Genomic DNA, 23,866 nt, shown 5'->3' with positions numbered 1-23,866 from the left:
AATGTTATGTATTAACTAGCAACAGGGCTAGGCTATATGTTATGTAATAACTAGTAACAGGGCTAGGCTAGGCTATATGTTATGTAATAACTAGTAACAGGGCTAGGCTAAATGTTATGTATTAACTAGCAACAGGGCTGATGAAACCCTCTGTAATGGCTGACCATGCAGTGCAGTGACGTACCTCGTAATAGATGTCTCTTACTAAGAGAGGCATATCATATCCTGACCTGGCCATCTGGAGTTATGGAGCTATCTGCTAATCAGAGCGAGAGAGAGGGGCAGAGGAAGAGTGATGGAAAGGAGGGAGAGTTGGTGAGACAGAGACACAGGTCTAAGAGGATAAAGGGTTTGTTGTGGATTTGTGCTGTGTGTCCACGCATGCTGACGAGGGATCTGGGCAGATCTGCGGGTAGGCTACTAGGCCTAATACCCTGGCTGGCTTTGGGCTGCTGGGGCTGTGAGTCATGTAGAGAGAGGGGGGGGGGGGGGAGTGGTGGAGGAACAAGGGGAAACAATAGTGAAGGAAGAGGGGAGGAGTAGTTTGGCTGCTCTGCTCTGGGGGTCTCAGTTCAGTCTGACTAGGCTGGCTGCTCTGCTCTATGGGTCTCAGTTCAGTCTGACTAGGCTGGCTGCTCTGCTCTGGGGGTCTCAGTTCAGTCTGACTAGGCTGGCTGCTCTGCTCTGGGGGTCTCAGTTCAGTCTGACTAGGCTGGCTGCTCTGGGGGTCTCAGTTCAGTCTGACTAGGCTGGCTGCTCTGGGGGTCTCAGTTCAGTCTGACTAGGCTGGCTGCTCTGCTCTGGGGGTCTCAGTTCAGTCTGACTAGGCTGGCTGCTCTGCTCTGGGGGTCTCAGTTCAGTCTGACTAGGCTGGCTGCTCTGCTCTAGGGGTCTCAGTTCAGTCTGACTAGGCTGGCTGCTCTGCTCTGGGGGTATCAGTTCGGTCTGACTAGGCTGGCTGCTCTGCTCTGGGGGTCTCAGTTCAGTCTGACTAGGCTGGCTGCTCTGCTCTGGGGGTCTCAGTTCAGTCTGACTAGGCTGGCTGCTCTGCGGGTCTCAGTTCAGTCTGACTAGGCTGGCTGCTCTGCTCTGCGGGTCTCAGTTCAGTCTGACTAGGCTGGCTGCTCTGCTCTGGGGGTCTCAGTTCAGTCTGACTAGGCTGGCTGCTCTGCTCTGGGGGTCTCAGTTCAGTCTGACTAGGCTGGCTGCTCTGCGGGTCTCAGTTCAGTCTGACTAGGCTGGCTGCTCTGCTCTGGGGGTCTCAGTTCAGTCTGACTAGGCTGGCTGCTCTGCTCTGGGGGTCTCAGTTCAGTCTGACTAGGCTGGCTGCTCTGCGGGTCTCAGTTCAGTCTGACTAGGCTGGCTGCTCTGCTCTGGGGGTCTCAGTTCAGTCTGACTAGGCTGGCTGCTCTGGGGGTCTCAGTTCAGTCTGACTAGGCTGGCTGCTCTGCTCTGGGGGTCTCAGTTCAGTCTGACTAGGCTGGCTGCTCTGCTCTGGGGGTCTCCGTTCAGTCTGACTAGGCTGGCTGCTCTGGGGGTCTCAGTTCAGTCTGACTAGGCTGGCTGCTCTGCTCTGGGGGTCTCAGTTCAGTCTGACTAGGCTGGCTGCTCTGCTCTGGGGGTCTCAGTTCAGTCTGACTAGGCTGGCTGCTCTGCTCTGGGGGTCTCCGTTCAGTCTGACTAGGCTGGCTGCTCTGCTCTGGGGGTCTCAGTTCAGTCTGACTAGGCTGGCTGCTCTGCTCTGGGGGTCTCAGTTCAGTCTGACTAGGCTGGCTGCTCTGCTCTGGGGGTATCAGTTCAGTCTGACTAGGCTGGCTGCTCTGCTCTGGGGGTCTCAGTTCAGTCTGACTAGGCTGGCTGCTCTGGGGGTCTCAGTTCAGTCTGACTAGGCTGGCTGCTCTGGGGGTCTCAGTTCAGTCTGACTAGGCTGGCTGCTCTGCTCTGGGGTATCAGTTCAGTCTGACTAGGCTGGCTGCTCTGGGGGTCTCAGTTCAGTCTGACTAGGCTGGCTGCTCTGCTCTGGGGGTATCAGTTCAGTCTGACTAGGCTGGCTGCTCTGCTCTGGGGGTATCAGTTCAGTCTGACTAGGCTGGCTGCTCTGCTCTGGGGGTCTCAGTTCAGTCTGACTAGGCTGGCTGCTCTGCTCTGGGGGTCTCAGTTCAGTCTGACTAGGCTGGCTGCTCTGCTCTGGGGGTCTCAGTTCAGTCTGACTAGGCTGGCTGCTCTGCTCTGGGGGTATCAGTTCAGTCTGACTAGGCTGGCTGCTCTGCTCTGGGGGTCTCAGTTCAGTCTGACTAGGCTGGCTGCTCTGCTCTGGGGGTCTCAGTTCAGTCTGACTAGGCTGGCTGCTCTGCTCTGGGGGTCTCAGTTCAGTCTGACTAGGCTGGCTGCTCTGCTCTGGGGGTATCAGTTCGGTCTGACTAGGCTGGCTGCTCTGCTCTGGGGGTCTCAGTTCAGTCTGACTAGGCTGGCTGCTCTGCTCTGGGGGTCTCAGTTCAGTCTGACTAGGCTGGCTGCTCTGGGGGTCTCAGTTCAGTCTGACTAGGCTGGCTGCTCTGCTCTGGGGGTCTCAGTTCAGTCTGACTAGGCTGGCTGCTCTGCTCTGGGGGTCTCAGTTCAGTCTGACTAGGCTGGCTGCTCTGCTCTGGGGGTCTCAGTTCAGTCTGACTAGGCTGGCTGCTCTGCTCTGGGGGTCTCAGTTCAGTCTGACTAGGCTGGCTGCTCTGCTCTGGGGGTCTCAGTTCAGTCTGACTAGGCTGGCTGCTCTGCTCTGGGGGTCTCAGTTCAGTCTGACTAGGCTGGCTGCTCTGGGGGTCTCAGTTCAGTCTGACTAGGCTGGCTGCTCTGCTCTGGGGGTCTCAGTTCAGTCTGACTAGGCTGGCTGCTCTGCTCTGGGGGTCTCAGTTCAGTCTGACTAGGCTGGCTGCTCTGCTCTGGGGGTCTCAGGGTATTGGGAGAGTTAAGGGAGCTGTTGGTTTGGATGTATCTATATTTTCACTATTCAACGTGGCCCTACTTCCTGTAGCTGTACAATATCAGACGGTTAACTCTGTTCTGCTCTGGGGCCTCAGGGTGGAGAGGAAAAGAAATGGTAGAGGGAGAGATGCAGAAGGAGTAGTGTGTTTTAGATGTATCTGAGTTTGGAGTAGACGATATCAGATGTTATGGTTGAGACTTGACTGGTTGCCCCGGGGGCCTCACAGGGGGAGAGAGGTACAGTAGTGTGTTTAGATGACTGGCTGCCTGGGGGCCTCACAGGGGGAGAGCGGTACAGTAGTGTGTTTAGATGACTGGCTGCCTGGGGGCCTCACAGGGGGAGAGTGGTACAGTAGTGTGTTTAGATGACTGGCTGCCTGGGGGCCTCACAGGGGGAGAGTGGTACAGTAGTGTGTTTAGATGACTGGCTGCCTGGGGGCCTCACAGGGGGAGAGAGGTACAGTAGTGTGTTTAGATGACTGGCTGCCTGGGGGCCTCACAGGGGGAGAGCGGTACAGTAGTGTGTTTAGATGACTGGCTGCCTGGGGGCCTCACAGGGGGAGAGTGGTACAGTAGTGTGTTTAGATGACTGGCTGCCTGGGGGCCTCACAGGGGGAGAGTGGTACAGTAGTGTGTTTAGATGACTGGCTGCCTGGGGGCCTCACAGGGGGAGAGCGGTACAGTAGTGTGTTTAGATGACTGGGGGCCTCACAGGGGGAGAGGGGTACAGTAGTGTGTTTAGATTACTGGCTGCCTGGGGGCCTCACAGGGGGAGAGAGGTACAGTAGTGTGTTTAGATGACTGGCTGCCTGGGGGCCTCACAGGGGGAGAGGGGTACAGTAGTGTGTTTAGATGCCTGGGGGCCTCACATGGGGAGAGGGGTACAGTAGTGTGTTTAGATGACTGGGGGCCTCACATGGGGAGAGGGTTACAGTAGTGTGTTTAGATGCCTGGGGGCCTCACATGGGGAGAGGGGTACAGTAGTGTGTTTAGATGACTGGGGGCCTCACATGGGGAGAGGGGTACAGTAGTGTGTTTTGATGTGTCAGCAGTATTGACATATTCCTGGTATGAGTGTATCAGATGTTATAGGAATGTGGCTGGCTGGTTGGCTGCTCAGCTCTGCTCTCTCTCGGTGAGGGAGAGAGGAAGTAGGTTGTTTTTGATGTATTCATGTATTAGACTGTGCTTGGCTGGCTTCTCACGGTGTTGGCGGCTCCACGCTGCAGAAGGAGCACAACGTCTTGGTGGTTTTCCTTGTCTGTCTGCAGTCTGCGGCAGGCCAGAAATCCCAGAGGAAAGAGCCTTTATCGGCCATCCATTCCCTTTTTAACTAACACACACACAGCCACTCGCAGGGGCGCAGAGGACATCCAGATGCAATCTGTGTCTCTCTGTCTCTGCTTGCATCTCTCTCACCTGTGAGTGAGTCCATTAGCGTAAAACAGAGTGTGCCCAGAGCAAGCCGCCCAGGAGGAGAGAACAGACAGGAGGGATGGCTACTACTCAGAGGTGTGTCCTCATGGATAATGAAGATAATATCTGGTCTATATTATGTGTTGTGTTCATGGAAACATGTTTAGCCTGGAAACAACAAGGGAAGCACCCATGCTCAATGTACACACAGTTTGAACTGGGCCATTCATTTGTTCGCCTTATTTAAGTATGATTAATCCTGTACAGTATTCAAGCCCTGCTCAGATACTTCTGTCCCGTACACTTCAATCCACTATTTTCAACTACATAATTGATTGAAATTATGTAACAATTTTCATTGAATATTAAAGATGTATTTTTACCCAGGTTGACTTCCTTTCAGTCTGAGGGAATACCAGTCTACTAGTCCAGGCCCAGTGACCTTGTGTCTGAACTCATGTTCTCCCCAGTGATAGATGATGGTGTGTATTGTAGACAGGGAGCCTGTGGGGCCTGTGAGAGGTCAATTCCCCAGACAGTCAGTTGTTATACAGAGTCTGGCTCTACGCTGGTCTCTCTCTCTCGCTGTCTCTCGCTTTCTGTCTCTCTGACAGATTGACTCGGCTGACACCCAAGGACACCCTACCTCTCCTCATCCTCTCTCCCTGTTGTCCTCTTACTTCCTGGCCACTACAGTGAACTCCCTCACCTTCCCCCTTGACTCACCCTTCGCTGGCCCCTCCATTGTGACTTGTTGCCATAAATGGAACAGAGTGCACTAGGATCCTGTCACACACACACACACACACACACACACACACACACACACACACACACACACACACACACACACACACAGCAGAAAGGAGAAAAAAGGCTACTTCAGTGCTTTACTCACACTGGTGGCTTGCTCCCTCAGGGCAGGAAAAACAGCACCAGACACCACTACACACACACACACACACACACACACACACACACACCCTCTCGAAGACGTCCTCTGTGAAGTCTCCAAACATGATTAAAACGCTGCAGCCCTCTGAGGACCTCCACCGCTGGCTTCAATTTAGGATAACTGATCTTAACAGCCTGCAGTAAGGAAAGGAGGGATGGGGGGGGGGTTGGTTATAACTGACGATTATGGATGAAGAAAATAAAATAACCGTCATAAAGGTTTAAATGTTTATTTTGGCGGGGCAACCAACAGCTGACAGGATGGAGGGAACATGTCTCACATCTGCTCAACAGACTCCTGTCAGACAGGAATAGCCCACTTCCAGCTCCATGCATCACAACCTGAAGCTCAAGTGCAGCACGCATGATGTGTTTGGTATATGGCTGTCCCCTACTAAAAATAAAGATTTGTCGACCGAAAGTAGTCTGTTCTTTCGACCAATCGATTGGTTGAAATTGTTAAACGTGTATTTTTCCATATATAGACACACCCTATGTGTTTTTTTTTATAAATCATTGAGCTTGTCTGACGCTTTAAGCTTACGGTTTGATGCCGCAAGAGGGCGCCAGAGATCTAGATAACCAGAAAGAAAAAAACACTTAATTTGACCTAACTCATCCCTCTCCTGCTGGCTTTCTCAGATTCTGCCATTACTCTCCTGACGTTGCCAGTAATTGGATACGTGAGGAGTTGGCACCCTTTCTCATGTTGAATGCAAATCTATCTTATCATTTCTACCGATCTGCGTGTCCGTTCGTAAAAGTTTCATTTAATTTATAATAACGTCTTAATATCTCAATCAATGTCATGTGGTTAATCAACCTATCTAAATGAAAATGATACAAACCTAAAAGGTAAATTATATTGGTAACTATGTAAAAATAGCCTACATAAAGCCAACAAATAAAAATATTGCAGTCTGCAGGTAGAACATCTCCTATAAATCACATTGCCTACACATGGCCTGTCTGCAATGAACTTGAAACATTGTATAAACTATTAAGTTGGGTTCAGCACTAGTGAACTTGTATAAAATATTCTGGGCCCTCAGTTTCCCCAGCAGTGAGCTCAGGACAGACACGGCTGTAGGCTATTTGCACATAAGAAGCAGTGCGTGACTTGGGCAGGAGCTCACCAGAGCTGAGTACCGGCACCTCACATCTTCTACTGCGGTTATTACTCTCATAGAATATTAACTCACAGCTATTGTGGAGCTCAAGCACCTAAATATAAACAGTACCACTACTTTAAATGAGTACCGGAACCTATTTCAGTCCAAGTCCAGCACTGATAAGAAGTAATCAGGTAGGCCTATTTTATGACATTTCCACTGGATCAGAGCATGACATTTTTCACTTTCACGCTGAGTGGTTATTGAAAGGGAGAGGGCTTGTAGTATTTTTCAGGTAGCCTATAGGCCTACTTGTATTTCTGTGTGTTCTTACTCAACATTGACGGGAGCGCTCTAAACAAAAGACGATGACTAAATTGACAACTTGTAAATGGAATGAAATTAGCCAAAACTTGGTTCTCACAAGTGTAGAATAGGTTGTGCACTCTGCAAACAATGTGTCCACTCTGACAATGAGAACTGGAAGACTGGAATAATAATATTGAATTGATAAAAATAATTACCATAACCAAAGCAGCAAAAATTGTAGATTAGAATGTATTATTTATTTTGACCCCTTTTTCTTGCCAAATTTGATATCCAATTGGTAGTTAGTCTTGTCTCAACGCTGCAACTGATGTATGGACTCGAGAGGTGAAGGTTGAGAGCCATGCGTCCTCCGAAACACGACCCTGCCAAGACGCACTGCTTTTTGACACACAGCTCGCTTAACCCGGAAGCCGGCCTCACCAACGTGTCAGAGGAAACACCGTACAGCTGGCGACCGTGTCAGCGTGCGTGTGCCCGGCCTGCCACAAGGAATCGCTAGAGCCAGATGAGACAAGGACATCCCGGCCGGCCAAACCCTCCCCTAAACCGGACGACACTGGGCCAATTGTGCGTTGCCTCATGAGTATCCCGGTCTTGTCTGGCTGCGACACAGACCGGGATTGAACCCGGATCTGTAGTGACTTAGACCACTGCACCACTCAGGAGGCAGTAGATAGAAATGATATGAATGAAGAGTAAATGTACTGCTGGTGATACACTATATGTCATGGAGAAGTGATTTACACTAACGATCAAACGCTAACAATTCACACAATGAAGTTATGAAACAATGAATGTGCACAAATTGTTATGCGAGAGGTGCATGGTCCATCAGACGTCTCTATTGGCCATGCAGCATTTACGGTGATATGGCCTCAGCACCAGTCAGACCAGTCATACTTCTTGCGCATCACGGAGCAGTGCAGAGCTGTTGTCAAGGAAGTGAGTTTGTGTTTATACAGGATGTACCGCCCCCAACTACTGTCAATGTGGATCTCTACAGAGCCCTCTGCATTGTTACGTTTGGGAGGGGCATGGCGATGTGGGACAGTGCTTGATTTAGCCTCTGCGTGCCTCTGGAGGCTCCATAATTGCGTCACACCCTGCATATGGAGCCTCCAACCACATTTTCGGATCAGGCATAAATTGGCTTTTAGTCTAGGCCTCCTGCAATGGATTAGTTCACTGAAATGGGCGCATATATGTGTTTTATATATAACAATTTTGGTCAGCCAACAGCCTAACGACCAAACAATTGACCAGTCGACTAATTGGGGTCAGCCCTAGTTTGGTAATATGATTGACTGTTGTAATATGTCCCTTTACACTTTGTCAACACTGCTGCTGACCATGTGAAGACACAGAGACCTCTAGTAGAGGGTCATGTTTAGAAACAGATCATCTATTAACTACCTGAATCAGATGTTCCTCTGACACTATCTAACGTTCAGACAGATGGACTGCTCCAGGAGAAACTGGCCTTATGATGAACTCTCCTTTTAGCCTGAGGATATTCTGTGGTGATAATAATGGCTGGGCTGTAATAGCTGTATTAGACAGGGTAGTAAGTGAATCAGGAGGATGTCTGGGACATTGAGACTTTGCAGTGATCTGCTCCTCATGTGTAGTCTTATTACCGTGTTAGAGAGGGAGGACTGCGACCCTTGGCCCTACGGTCCAGAGACTGACAGGAGGGGGGTTTGTGGTTCTCTGTGGCTCTGAAGCTGCTATAAAACCTCTGTTCTTTCCTTCCGGATAACCAAAAAGGAGGTTTACCTACATCTTTCAGCAGATGTACTCAGATCTGTGGGAACAAAGTGAGACAGTGAAGGAGACCGGGATGTACTTCTAGCTATTCAACAGGGCCTTTTACTACTGGGTGACAGCTGAACTGTATAGAACAGGTTAGCTAGCACTACCAGCTCTGTCTCTGTCTCTCAGAACAGGAATAGATACAGCTGTATTGTATAAAACAGGTTAGCTAGCACTACCAGCTCTGTCTCTGTCTCTCAGAACAGGAATAGCTACAGCTGTACTGTATAAAACAGGTTAGCTAGCACTACCAGCTCTGTCTCTGTCTCTCAGAACAGGAATAGATACAGCTGAACTGTATAAAACAGGTTAGCTAGCACTACCAGCTCGGTCTCTGTCTCTCAGAACAGGAATAGCTACAGCTGTACTGTATAAAACAGGTTAGCTAGCACTACCAGCTCTGTCTCTGTCTCTCAGAACAGGAATAGCTACAGCTGTACTGTATAAAACAGGTTAGCTAGCACTACCAGCTCTGTCTCTGTCTCTCAGAACAGGAATAGATACAGCTGAACTGTATAAAACAGGTTAGCTAGCACTACCAGCTCTGTCTCTGTCTCTCAGAACAGGAATAGATACAGCTGAACTGTATAAAACAGGTTAGCTAGCACTACCAGCTCTGTCTCTGTCTCTCAGAACAGGAATAGCTACAGCTGTACTGTATAAAACAGGTTAGCTAGCACTACCAGCTCTGTCTCTGTCTCTCAGAACAGGAATAGATACAGCTGAACTGTATAAAACAGGTTAGCTTGCACTACCAGCTCTGTCTCTGTCTCTCAGAACAGGAATAGATACAGCTGAACTGTATAAAACAGGTTAGCTTGCACTACCAGCTCTGTCTCTGTCTCTCAGAACAGGAATAGATACAGCTGAACTGTATAAAACAGGTTAGCTAGCACTACCAGCTCGGTCTCTGTCTCTCAGAACAGGAATAGCTACAGCTGTACTGTATAAAACAGGTTAGCTAGCACTACCAGCTCTGTCTCTGTGTCTCAGAACAGGAATAGATACAGCTGTACTGTATAAAACAGGTTAGCTAGCACTACCAGCTCTGTCTCCGTCTCTCAGAACAGGAATAGATACAGCTGTTGGATCTAGAAGCATAAGCATTTCGCTACACTCGCAATAACATGTGTATGTGACCAATAACATTTGATTTGATTTTATCTGAATAGGATCTACTCTGACTTTATTGCATTAGCAGGTCGTGCTGTTGTGGAATCTCATTCTCCTGACTGTCTCTCTCTGTCCTGACAGTCAGCCCCTCACTGGGTCTATTGTGACTGTCTCTCTCTGTCCTGACAGTCAGCCCCTCACTGGGTCTATTGTGACTGTCTCTCTCTGTCCTGACAGTCAGCCCCTCACTGGGTCTATTGTGACTGTCTCTCTCTGTCCTGACAGTCAGCCCCTCACTGGGTCTATTGTGACTGTCTCTCTCTGTCCTGACAGTCAGCCCCTCACTGGGTCTATTGTGACTGTCTCTCTCTGTCCTGACAGTCAGCCCCTCACTGGGTCTATTGTGACTGTCTCTCTCTGTCCTGACAGTCAGCCCCTCACTGGGTCTATTGTGACTGTCTCTCTCTGTCCTGACAGTCAGCCCCTCACTGGGTCTATTGTGACTGTCTCTCTCTGTCCTGACAGTCAGCCCCTCACTGGGTCTATTGTGACTGTCTCTCTCTGTCCTGACAGTCAGCCCCTCACTGGGTCTATTGTGACTGTCTCTCTCTGTCCTGACAGTCAGCCCCTCACTGGGTCTATTGTGACTGTCTCTCTCTGTCCTGACAGTCAGCCCCTCACTGGGTCTATTGTGACTGTCTCTCTCTGTCCTGACAGTCAGCCCCTCACTGGGTCTATTGTGACTGTCTCTCTCTGTCCTGACAGTCAGCCCCTCACTGGGTCTACTGTGACTGTCTCTCTCTGTCCTGACAGTCAGCCCCTCACTGGGTCTATTGTGACTGTCTCTCTCTGTCCTGACAGTCAGCCCCTCACTGGGTCTATTGTGACTGTCTCTCTCTGTCCTGACAGTCAGCCCCTCACTGGGTCTATTGTGACTGTCTCTCTCTGTCCTGACAGTCAGCCCCTCACTGGGTCTATTGTGACTGTCTCTCTCTGTCCTGACAGTCAGCCCCTCACTGGGTCTATTGTGACTGTCTCTCTCTGTCCTGACAGTCAGCCCCTCACTGGGTCTATTGTGACTGTCTCTCTCTGTCCTGACAGTCAGCCCCTCACTGGGTCTACTCGTAATGGTGTAGAATGAGGGGAAGGAGAGGCTGTTGAAGAGGATGAGAGCTGCAGTATTATGTGGCTCGGGTGGGGGGGGGGGGGCGCAGTCTGTAATCTCCCCCCCCAGTACCAGAGCAGTGTCTGATCTCCCAGTATCATTACTGTACAGGATCAGCATTCACACTACTGATTCTGCTGTAACATCAGATGTCCTCATGAAGTAGTGCTCTGTACATGGCCCAGCCTTCACACCAACACACACTGCATCTCTCTGGTTAGGGGTTGGACATCAGTCCTCAGGGGAACGAGTACTGTTCATATTCAGTTCAACTGACTTGAACGTTTTTGTCTGGACCTCAACGCTCCAGTGGACTGGTGTTCTGACTGTTTTACTGACCGTTCTACTGTGCTCTACTATGTGTTCTAGGTAAAGAGAACGTACAGCCACGGGACGTACCGGGCAGGTGCCATGCGTCAGATCAGTCTGGTGGGGGCAGTGGACGAAGAGGTGGGGGATTACTTCCCAGAGTTCATCTCTATGCTGGAGGAGTCGCCCTTCCTAGAGGTGAGTAGCCCTGACACAGAATAATGATATAGATCCATCATTTATAGATAAAATCAATCTATAGGTAATAAGTTGGATTTAGTCATTTTCACTGGGTTACAAAATACTTTAGTTCAGGCCACATTGTTTAGGGAGAATTCAACTCATTTAATCTATAAACAAAGGAAGTTGCCCTCTAGTGGTTGAGAAGAGTAATTATGGTTTTTCAACAACAACAAAAAAGCATTGGTTTTGATGGATGTCTGAAAAATTGGATTTCCTTTTTCCTGTTTGTTTTCTCACACACCTCTATCTATCATTCTATTCCTCCTTTATTGTAACTCTGGCGTACCCTTCTCCCTCCAGCGGACGTTACCGTGGGGTACGTTCTCCAGTCTGAAGCTGAAGAGTCCAACGGAGAGTGATGACGGGCCCATCATGTGGGTACGACCTGGGGAACAGATGATCCCTGTTGCTGACATACCAAAGTCTCCCTACATAAGGAGAAGGTGAGGGCTTCCGGTGTTCACAGGTAGTAGGTCCTACTTTCACACAGAGATGCAGATGTGTGTTTTTACAGGATCCTACTTCAAAAGGAACTACTCAGGGTCTTAAGTGGGTACACACCCGTTATGTTCTATTATCCTCGTGGGGACCTAAAATGTATTTCCATTCAACATCCTATTTTCCCTAACCACTAATCCTAAACCTAATTGTAACCCTAGCTAATCCCTACATTTAAAATAGCCTTTTGGGAAAAAAGATATATATATTATTATATTATATTTGACCTTTATTTAACCAGGTAGGCCAGTTGAGAACAAGTTCTCATTTACAACTGCGACCTGGCCAAGATAAAGCAAAGCAGTGCGACACAAACAACAACACAGAGTTACACATGGAATAAAACAAACATACAGTCAATAATACAGTAGAAAAAAAGTCTATATACAGTGAGTGCAAATGAGGTAAGATAAGGGAGTCAAGGCAATAAATAGGCCATAGTGGTGAAATAATTACAATTTAGCATTAACACTGGAATGATAGATGTGCAGAAGATGAATGTGCAAGTAGAGATACTGGGGTGCAAAGGAGCAAAAAAACTAAATAACAGTATGGGGATGAGGTAGTTGGATGGGCTATTTACAGATGGAAACCAACTCTGAAACCAGATTGCATAGCGGAGAAGGTACGGCGGGATTCGAAATGGTCGGTGATCATCAGACGATACGAAAGAGGTTTCAACAATTTCGGCTGATAATTTTAGAAAGAGATGGTTGATGTTGATATTGGCTTCGGCTTAAGTGTCTGTTCTTCTTAAAAGAGAAGCTGATTTTCCACACTACACATGTGCAGAATGTACTTCCCTCTGTCCAGCGATTGGCTATTTCTTTTCATCCTCCTCTCTCTTTCCTTCTTAATGTCCTGACTGTAATGTTGCTTTCCATAAACATGAGGTCTGCATCCCAAATCATACCCTATTCCCTACATAGTGCACTACTTTTAACCAGGCCAGGGCCCTGTAGGGCACTGTAGAGAATTGGGTGTCATTTGGGATGCAGGGGAAAGAAGTCTTGCTATTTTCTGCTCTGAACCTCTCAGCTTCTCAGGATGAGGCCATTAGCTCATCTCTGAACCGCTCAGCTTCTCAGGATGAGGCCATTAGCTCATCTCTGAACCTCTCAGCTTCTCAGGATGAGGCCATTAGCTCATCTCTGAACCGCTCGGCTTCTCAGGATGAGGCCCTTAGCTCATCTCTGAACCGCTCAGCTTCTCAGGATGAGGCCCTTAGCTCATCTCTGAACCGCCCAGCTTCTCAGGATGAGGCCCTTAGCTCATCTCTGAACCGCTCAGCTTCTCAGGATGAGGCCCTTAGCTCATCTCTGAACCGCTCAGCTTCTCAGGATGAGGCCATTAGCTCATCTCTGAACCGCTCAGCTTCTCGGGATGAGGCCATTAGCTCATCTCTGAACCGCTCAGCTTCTCGGGATGAGGCCCTTAGCTCATCTCTGAACCGCTCAGCTTCTCAGGATGAGGCCATTAGCTCATCTCTGAACCGCTCAGCTTCTCAGGATGAGGCCATTAGCTCATCTCTGAACCTCTCAGCTTCTCAGGATGAGGCCCTTAGCTCATCTCTGAACCGCCCAGCTTCTCAGGATGAGGCCCTTAGCTCATCTCTGTGCTTAGTTTATCATCATGTTGTCATTGTAGGCTACTGCCGTAGCAAATGGATTTTGCTTAGAAAGAGGGGAGGGAGACGAAAAGAGGGGAGGGAGACGAAAAGAGGGGAGGGAGACGAAAAGAGGGGAGGGAGACGGAAAGAGGGGAGGGAGACGAAAAGAGGGGAGGGAGAGTGGAGCCAAGATGAGATCATCGTCATGTTAACCCTTTCACACGTACGTTCTACAGTGGTCCCTGAAGCGTACAATCACACCCCGTGTGATTAGAACGCTCATTTAGAACGCTCATTTAGAACGGCCAGTTTCGAATGACGCAACAATCAGCATTTGAGCTGGCCACACTTTTTTCAGAAACTATTTACACAAACACAGTCCTTACAATGTGAGCAGTTTATTTTTGGATTCAATGTTCAGATATTCACAAAAGTGTATATATAGCACAACATGATCATCCTAACTGGAAAAATGTAGGCTCCATTTGTCCTAGCGCTAACTGAGGAAAGATTGACCCAACACAAGCAGTCATATTTTGTAACTCTCGGCTGACATAAACTACAATATGAATTAGCTAATAGCAATTACTATGTATAATTAATCACATCACGGGTGAACTCACCATTGATCGAAATAATTAGGTAAAACAAAGCCTTCCCTGTGGCTCAGTTGGTAGAGCATTGTGTTTGCAACGCCAGGGTTGTGGGTTCGATTCCCACGGGGGGCCAGTACAAAAAAAAAAAATGCATGAAATGTATGTATTCACTACTGTAAGTCGCTCTGGATAAGAGCGTCTGCTAAATGACTAAAATGTAAATGTAAAATATAGAAATCGAAAGTAATCCGTCAATTAGTTTCAGTGCGCAGCCATGCTTTTTTTCCTCACAGAAACCGAAGATAATGAGAGAAGACAAGATGAGTTTGGTCTGTTTATAGTATGCATGTTGAAGGGGTGTGTCATCTACTGTCGTTCACATGCCACCATTCATTTCCAGAAGTCCTCAAAAAATGGGTGAACTCTTACTCACCTCATTTTTTTATAACATCTTTGGTCAAACAGACGATTACGTGAAACCCAGAATGCATTGTATGTCAACAAACATGACTCCATACACATAGCTGGAATTAGCTTAGCTCATCATAATCAGTACAACCTTCAAAACATTATTTTACACACATACTATGCGCCCATTACAATTTATGCAAAAATCGGAACACATGATTTATCATTGGTAATTGAAAAACGTGAATAAAATAGTAAATATATCAATAATACCACACAGCATTTTCTGATAGTGATTTATTGATAAAAATGGCGCGTGCAGGAAGTCAATCACGGTAACGTCTCACTCCCACTCTGAGCCATTCAGTGGTGGTGTTTATGTAACAATCACATTCTGGAATGGAGAGAACGTTCTAACATCACGTGCATAAAAAAACTCACGCTGGGGCGACCGTTGGAGATATTTGGAACTCACCCATGAAAGGGTTAAACAATGCTACAGCAGACAGGCCCCCGCTGTGAGACACTTCTCATTGTAACACACACACAGAGCTGCTCCTCACACCGGGTAAATGAAGGTTGGGGTGGCCAACAGCTGCTCCTCACACCGGGTAAATGAAGGTTGGGGTGTCCAGCAGCTGCTCCTCACACCGGGTAAATGAAGGTTGGGGTGGCCAACAGCTGCTCCTCACACCGGGTAAATGAAGGTTGGGGTGGCCAACAGCTGCTCCTCACACCGGGTAAATGAAGGTTGGGGTGTCCAGCAGCTGCTCCTCACACCAGATAAATTAAGGTTGGGGTGGCCAATAGCTGCTCCTCACACCGGGTAAATGAAGGTTGGGGTGGCCAACAGCTGCTCCTCACACCGGGTAAATGAAGGTTGGGGTGGCCAATAGCTGCTCCTCACACCGGGTAAATGAAGGTTGGGGTGGCCAACAGCTGCTCCTCACACCGGGTAAATGAAGGTTGGGGTGTCCAGCAGCTGCTCCTCACACCGGGTAAATGAAGGTTGGGGTGGCCAACAGCTGCTCCTCACACCAGGTAAATGAAGGTTGGGGTGTCCAACAGCTGCTCCTCACACCGGGTAAATGAAGGTTGGGGTGGCCAACAGCTGCTCCTCACACCGGGTAAATGAAGGTTGGGGTGTCCAACAGCTGCTCCTCAAACCGGGTAAATGAAGGTTGCGGTGTCCAGCAGCTGCTCCTCACACCGGGTAAATGAAGGTTGGGGTGTCCAGCAGCTGCTCCTCACACCGGGTAAATGAAGGTTGGGGTGTCCAGCAGCTGCTCCTCACACCGGGTAAATGAAGGTTGGGGTGGCCAACAGCTGCTCCTCACACCGGGTAAATGAAGGTTGGGGTGTCCAGCAGCTGCTCCTCACACCAGATAAATTAAGGTTGGGGTGTCCAGCAGCTGCTCCTCACACCAGGTAAATGAAGGTTGGGGTGGCCAGCAGCTGCTCCTCACACCGGGTAAATGAAGGTTGGGGTGGCCAACAGCTGCTCCTCACACCGGGTAAATGAAGGTTGGGGTGGCCAACAGCTGCTCCTCACACCGGGTAAATGAAGGTTGGGGTGGCAAACAGCTGCTCCTCACACCGGGTAAATGAAGGTTGGGGTGGCAAACAGCTGCTCCTCACACCGGGTAAATGAAGGTTGGGGTGGCCAACAGCTGCTCCTCACACCGGGTAAATGAAGGTTGGGGTGGCCAACAGCTGTGCTGGTTGCTCTCCATCCAATAGCATAGACAGTGAGACAGACCTGCCCAGCAGCTCCTACTGTTTACAGAAGATAACATTAGCTAGATGAAAAATTGTGCTTCTAAAACATTCTCGGCCAAAATGTAAAAATTTATTACAGATTTCTGGGGACGTTGAGGAAGTGAAATAGGCTTCCTACAGTGTCTCATGAGGGACAAACGCCATTAACCAAAAGTGGAAATCGGTCAGGAGACCCACCTCGAAGACTGAAATCTAGTTTTTCTAATGAGCAACAGAAAAACACACGTATCAATCGGCGTGTTCATTGGCTCTTTAAGAGCCTCCGTGACACTTCCTTGACAGAGACAACATAGTGAGCTGAAGCTGAATAGCACCAAGGTTACCAACTCGTGTTGTTGTTAGCTTTCCTGAGGTGATAAATACTCTTAGCTTAAAGCAATAATGTTACTCCTACATTTTAAGACAAGGACAACTAAAGCCTGTTAGTCAGAGTCCCCGCGCCTGTTACCCGTTAGAGTCCCCGCGCCCGTTAGTCAGAGTCCCCGTTACCCGTTAGTCAGAGTCCCCGTTACCCGTTAGTCAGAGTCCCCGTTACCCGTTAGTCAGAGTCCCCGTTACCCGTTAGTCAGAGTCCCCGTTACCCGTTAGTCAGAGTCCCCGTTACCCGTTAGTCAGAGTCCCCGTTACCCGTTAGTCAGAGTCCCCGTTAGTCAGAGTCCCCGTTACCCGTTAGTCAGAGTCCCCGTTACCCGTTAGTCAGAGTCCCCGTTACCCGTTAGCCGTCAGAGTCCCCGCGCCCGTTACCCGTTAGCCAGAGTCTGCACACACGTTACCTGTATGTCTCAAATGGTACCCTATTCACCTTGAGGGTATGCATTTCACTGTACTGTTTACACCTGCTGTATCCATTTGACATCTAGTCAAAATATGTGCACTATATAGGGTGCTATTTGGGATGCAGGCTATATTGTTACTGGGGGTGACTCTGTACTGTAGCTAAAGCTCATCTTGAAAACCCAACCCGGCAACAGTAAATAGGGTCTGGTTCCAACGCCTGAATCTTTTGGCAACAACGACCAGGGTGGGTCCTCTCAAGACAGCTCTCCTAACCAATCACCAGGGACCAGGGTGGGTCCTCTCAAGACAACTCTCCTAACCAATCACCAGGGACCAGGGTGGGTCCTCTCAAGACAACTCTCCTAACCAATCACCAGGGACCAGGGTGGGTCCTCTCAAGACAACTCTCCTAACCAATCACCAGGGACCAGGGTGGGTCCTCTCAAGACAACTCTCCTAACCAATCACCAGGGACCAGGGTGGGTCCTCTCAAGACAACTCTCCTAACCAATCACCAGGGACCAGGGTGGGTCATCTCAAGACAACTCTCCTAACCAATCACCAGGGACAAGGGTGGGTCCTCTCAAGACAACTCTCCTAACCAATCACCAGGGACCAGGGTGGGTCCTCTCAAGACAACTCTCCTAACCAATCACCAGGGACCAGGGTGGGTCATCTCAAGACAACTCTCCTAACCAATCACCAGGGACAAGGGTGGGTCCTCTCAAGACAACTCTCCTAACCAATCACCAGGGACCAGGGTGGGTCATCTCAAGACAACTCTCCTAACCAATCACCAGGGACAAGGGTGGGTCCTCTCAAGACAACTCTCCTAACCAATCACCAGGGACCAGGGTGGGTCATCTCAAGACAACTCTCCTAACCAATCACCAGGGACAAGGGTGGGTCCTCTCAAGACAACTGGCAGACATGATGGGAACTAAACTATGTATCTATTATTCAAAATATTTTATAGGAGCTGTCTTTCCTTGTCTTTAGTCACACAAAAACAAATCTATCGTAGTCCCGTAATACCATTGACAGCAGTTACAAATAACAATCCTGCAATAGGGAAGTGGGATCTAAAGGTTCATGGTCCCCCAGACTACCTGCCAGAACACCCTGTCCTCTCCTCTGTTGCCTAGGGTGAGACTACCTCCCAGAACACCCTGTCCTCTCCTCTGTTGCCTAGGGTGAGACTACCTGCCAGAACACCCTGTCCTCTTCTGTTGCCTAGGGTGAGACTACCTGCCAGAACACCCTGTCCTCTCCTCTGTTGCCTAGGGTGAGACTACCTGCCAGAACACCCTGTCCTCTCCTCTGTTGCCTAGGGTGAGACTACCTGCCAGAACACCCTGTCCTCTCCTCTGTTGCCTAGGGTGAGACTACCTCCCAGAACACCCTGTCCTCTCCTCTGTTGCCTAGGGTGAGACTACCTGCCAGAACACCCTGTCCTCTCCTCTGTTGCCTAGGGTGAGACTACCTGCCAGAACACCCTGTCCTCTCCTCTGTTGCCTAGGGTGAGACTACCTGCCAGAACACCCTGTCCTCTCCTCTGTTGCCTAGGGTGAGACTACCTCCCAGAACACCCTGTCCTCTCCTCTGTTGCCTAGGGTGAGACTACCTGCCAGAACACCCTGTCCTCTCCTCTGTTGCCTAGGGTGAGACTACCTGCCAGAACACCCTGTCCTCTCCTCTGTTGCCTAGGGTGAGACTACCTGCCAGAACACCCTGTCCTCTCCTCTGTTGCCTAGGGTGAGACTACCTGCCAGAACACCCTGTCCTCTCCTCTGTTGCCTAGGGTGAGACTACCTCCCAGAACACCCTGTCCTCTCCTCTGTTGCCTAGGGTGGGGTTTACGAGACTACAGGCTGTCAGGAACACATGTCGGACCTGTAGGCTGGGTCTCTCCCTCTTTCTCTCTCTCTCTCACACACACACACACACACACACACACTGTGTTTTGGCTGCTGGAGGAGCAGAAGGATAAGGGAGGCCCATAGGTAATACATCTTATATCCTCCAGCGTATACTCCCCTTACACACACACACACACACAGAACCCCCCCTGCCGATCCCCCTTAATGACGGCATCCTGTAAAATGGATGATTTATTTATTTGTTGAGTCTTCATGCTCAGGGAATCCTCAGGGATCTTTTATAGGACGCAGTAACACATGGTTTATGGATCATACTATACACAGACATGGTTTATGGATCATACTGTACACATGCATGGGAACTGTGAAAGACAGAAGAGACAGACATGGGAACTGTGAAAGACAGAGGAGACAGACATGGGAACTGTGAAAGACAGAGGAGACAGACATGGGAACTGTGAAAGACAGAGGAGACAGACATGGTTTATGGATCATACTGTACACAGACATGGGAACTGTGAAAGACAGAGGAGACAGACATGGAGACCTTGACTGAAGAGAAGGCCTCTTTTACGGCTGTTCCCAGGAAGATAGATGAGTGTATATTGCCACTTGACCAAGTAGTGGAAGAATAACACTTCACTTTCTGACCCAAAACAGCCACAGCAGATTTCTGTGAAAAAATTACTGAGTTTTCACTCTGTCTGCTTTCTCAGTTTCCGCCCTCACCTTGCCTGTCCTCATAGATACTGTAGTATAGTGACTAGTACCTCACTGTCTGTCCTCATAGATACTGTAGTATAGTGACTGGTACCTCACTGTCTGTCCTCATAGATACTGTAGTATAGTGACTGGTACCTCACTGTCTGTCCTCATATATACTGTAGTATAGTGACTGGTACCTCACTGTCTGTCCTCATATATACTGTAGTATAGTGACTGGTACCTCACTGTCTGTCCTCATAGATACTGTAGTATAGTGACTGGTACCTCACTGTCTGTCTTCATAGATACTGTAGTATAGTGACTGGTACCTCAGTCTGTCCTCATAGATACTGTAGTATAGTGACTGGTACCTCACTGTCTGTCCTCATATATACTGTAGTATAGTGACTGGTACCTCACTGTCTGTCCTGATAGATACTGTAGTATAGTGACTGGTACCTCACTGTCTGTCCTGATAGATACTGTAGTATAGTGACTAGTACCTCACTGTCTGTCCTGATAGATACTGTAGTATAGTGACTGGTACCTCACTGTCTGTCCTCATAGATACTGTAGTATAGTGACTGGTACCTCACTGTCTGTCCTCATAGATACTGTAGTATAGTGACTGGTACCTCACTGTCTGTCCTCATTGATACTGTAGTATAGTGACTGGTACCTCACTGTCTGTCCTCATAGATACTGTAGTATAGTGACTGGTACCTCACTGTCTGTCCTGATAGATACTGTAGTATAGTGACTGGTACCTCACTGTCTGTCCTCATAGATACTGTAGTATAGTGACTGGTACCTCACTGTCTGTCCTCATAAATACTGTAGTATAGTGACTAGTACCTCACTGTCTGTCCTCATAGATACTGTAGTATAGTGACTGGTACCTCGCTGTCTGTCCTCATAGATACTGTAGTATAGTGACTGGCACCTCACTGTCTGTCCTCATAGATACTGTAGTATAGTGACTGGTACCTCACTGTCTGTCCTGATAGATACTGTAGTATAGTGACTGGTACCTCACTGTCTGTCCTCATAGATACTGTAGTATAGTGACTGGTACCTCACTGTCTGTCCTCATAGATACTGTAGTATAGTGACTGGTACCTCACTGTCTGTCCTCATAGATACTGTAGTATAGTGACTGGTACCTCACTGTCTGTCCTGATAGATACTGTAGTATAGTGACTGGTACCTCACTGTCTGTCCTCATAGATACTATAGTATAGTGACTGGCACCTCACTGTCTGTCCTCATAGATACTGTAGTATAGTGACTACTCTCTCTCCTGACTCGAACAGTATGACCAAATAGCCGTGGCCAATCGCTTCAGACACAGGAGCCCAAAGATTCTGGGCTCTCCCTCCCTCCCTCCCCAGAGTGCTGTCTGTTTCTTCTGTTGAAACCTTTTCTCTGGGTCTCAGCTTTACATGTATTACTTCATCCAGGCAGGCAGAAGTCCTGTCCTACTTCTGCATACTAAACAGCGCTCAGGCTGCATCACAAGTGGCACACTAACCCCTATATAGTACACTACTGTAGGGCACTATATAGGGAATAGGGTGTGATTTGTGACGCAGACACTATCTCCTCGTTGGTTCTTTCATCCCGTGATGTTCTCTCTGCACCAAGTGTTTGTAGTGTAATGCATGTTAAACGTGAGGATGTCTTTACACTGGCAGTGTTGCCCCTCTCTCTGACTAACCCTCTTTAAAATAAATCCATTGCTGGTGGTTGAGAAAAATACATATTTTTTCAGGAATCTCATTTCAGATGCTTCTGCGGCAGAGTACTTTGTGTCGCAACGTCAACCCAGTTCAGTATTTCCATTCTGTGACTTTGTGGTGAACCAATAAAACTCATGTTTATTACTTTGAATCAATTCCCTTCAGTCTGACTGGAGTTGAGCATGAGGGTCTCGCGGTAGGGCCGCGCATGAGGGTCTCGCGGTAGGGCCGCGCATGAGGGTCTCGCGGTAGGGCCGCGCATGAGGGTCTCGCGGTAGGGCCGCGCATGAGGGTCTCGCGGTGTATGTGGGCTTCAGAGGAGGCTGGTGGGAGGAGCAATAGGACGGCGGGCTCATTGTAATAGCTGGAATGGAATTAGTGGAATGGTATCAAACACATCCAACACATGGTAACAACGTTTGACTGCGTTCCATTGATTCCATTCCACTTGTTGAATCAGGTGTTATTGTGCTAGACTGCACACCTAGCTCTCTAGAACCAGACAGCTTACCTCCAGCTCTCCAGTGGTCTCCAGAACCAGACAGCTTACCTCCAGCTCTCCAGTGGTCTCTAGAACCAGACAGCTTACTTCCAGCTCTCCAGTGGTCTCTGGAACCAGACGGCTTACTTCCAGCTCTCCAGTGGTCTCTAGAACCAGACAGCTTACCTCCAGCTCTCCAGTGGTCTATAGAACCAGACAGCTTACTTCCAGCTCTCCAGTGGTCTCTAGAACCAGACAGCTTACTTCCAGCTCTCCAGTGGTCTCCAGAACCAGACAGCTTACTTCCAGCTCTCCAGTGATCTCTAGAACCAGACAGCTTACTTCCAGCTCTCCAGTGGTCTCTAGAACCAGACGGCTTACTTCCAGCTCTCCAGTGGTCTCTAGAACCAGACGGCTTACCTCCAGCTCTCCAGTGGTCTCTAGAACCAGACAGCTTACCTCCAGCTCTCCAGTGATCTCTAGAACCAGACAGCTTACTTCCAGCTCTCCAGTGGTCTCTAGAACCAGACGGCTTACCTCCAGCTCTCCAGTGGTCTCTAGAACCAGACGGCTTACCTCCAGCTCTCCAGTGGTCTCTAGAACCAGACAGCTTACTTCCAGCTCTCCAGTGGTCTCTAGAACCAGACGGCTTACTTCCAGCTCTCCAGTGGTCTCTAGAACCAGACAGCTTACTTCCAGCTCTCCAGTGGTCTCTAGAACCAGACAGCTTACCTCAAGCTCTCCAGTGGTCTCTAGAACCAGACAGCTTACTTCCAGCTCTCCAGTGGTCTCTAGAACCAGACAGCTTACCTCCAGCTCTCCAGTGGTCTCTAGAACCAGACAGCTTACTTCCAGCTCTCCAGTGGTCTCTAGAACCAGACAGCTTACCTCCAGCTCTCCAGTGGTCTCTAGAACCAGACAGCTTACCTCCAAAATATTTGAATGTACTTGCCTATAGGATTTCTAAGCTACAAGGTCAGGGATATCCTAGACTAGCTCTCCAGGATGCAGGATGCTGGATAGTAATTGATGATTGATTGATTATTTTGGTCATATTATGGCCGCCTGCTATAGAAGTTTGTGTTACTCTCAATGTCCTCTCCTCCTCCAGGTCAACCAATGAGATCAAGAACCTGCAGTACCTACCTCGGGCCAGCGAGCCTCGTGAGATGCTGTTTGATGACCGGACGCGTGCCCACGCTGACCACATCGGACAGGGCTTCGAGAGGCAGACCACCGCCGCTGTAGGGGTGCTCAAGGCGGTGCGCTGTGGAGAGAGGTGGGTGGTTTTAACTCCCGGATATATGATCATGTATTATCTTTAGATACGCTGCTTGGTATAAATTACTTTAAACTGTAGGCCTATTGGGGCTGTATTTGGTATCCAACGATCGTCCAACTAATCAGTAACAAGACAGCTGCATAATCTGATTGGAAATAAATGGTTGTAATCTCCCTACTCTCTGTCTCTGTAGTGCGGAGCCCCCTCGCGTTACCAAAGACGTGATCTGTTTCCATGCTGGAGACTTCCCTAATGTAGTCCAGAGGTTACAGCTGGACCTGCACGAGCCGCCTCTGTCCCAGGTGAGCTGCACCTGTCTTCTACCTTGTTTCTATTAGTTCAAATGGCGGCGGAGACAATGGCTGCTGTTTCATGGGCTCTTAACCAACCGTGCTATTTTGTTTGGGTTTTTTTCTGCATTTTTTCTGACTGAAAAGAGCTTCTGGAATACAAAAGCGATTACTCACTTCGAATTGGATGAAGAATATTTATTTAATGAGTCGGATGACTTGTGGAGATGCCTGGTGGAGATTAGAGGTCGACCGATTATGATTTTTTTTTTCAACACCGATACCGATTATTGGCAGGCCAAAAGAGCCGATACCGATTAATCGGACGATTTTAAAATAAAAAATCTAATTTATTCTTTATATATATAATGTAGCGACCCGCACAGACAGTT

General features: G+C 48.7%; 1 protein-coding gene across 1 annotated transcript in view; it reads right to left on the bottom strand.

The window, feature by feature from the left end:
* LOC115188406 (transmembrane protein 60) overlaps positions 1–23,866 on the bottom strand; it is a 426,277-nt gene that overhangs the window by 388,979 nt on the left and 13,432 nt on the right. Inside the window, exon 3 of the transcript XR_003876406.1 lies at positions 11,668–11,671. The gene's annotated coding sequence lies outside the window, so the exon portion shown is untranslated. The remainder of the gene's footprint in view (positions 1–11,667; positions 11,672–23,866) is intronic.

The sequence above is a fragment of the Salmo trutta genome, unplaced genomic scaffold (assembly GCF_901001165.1).
Source record: "Salmo trutta unplaced genomic scaffold, fSalTru1.1, whole genome shotgun sequence".
Taxonomy (NCBI): domain Eukaryota; kingdom Metazoa; phylum Chordata; class Actinopteri; order Salmoniformes; family Salmonidae; genus Salmo; species Salmo trutta.
This window is presented reverse-complemented; position numbering and strand designations above follow the sequence as displayed.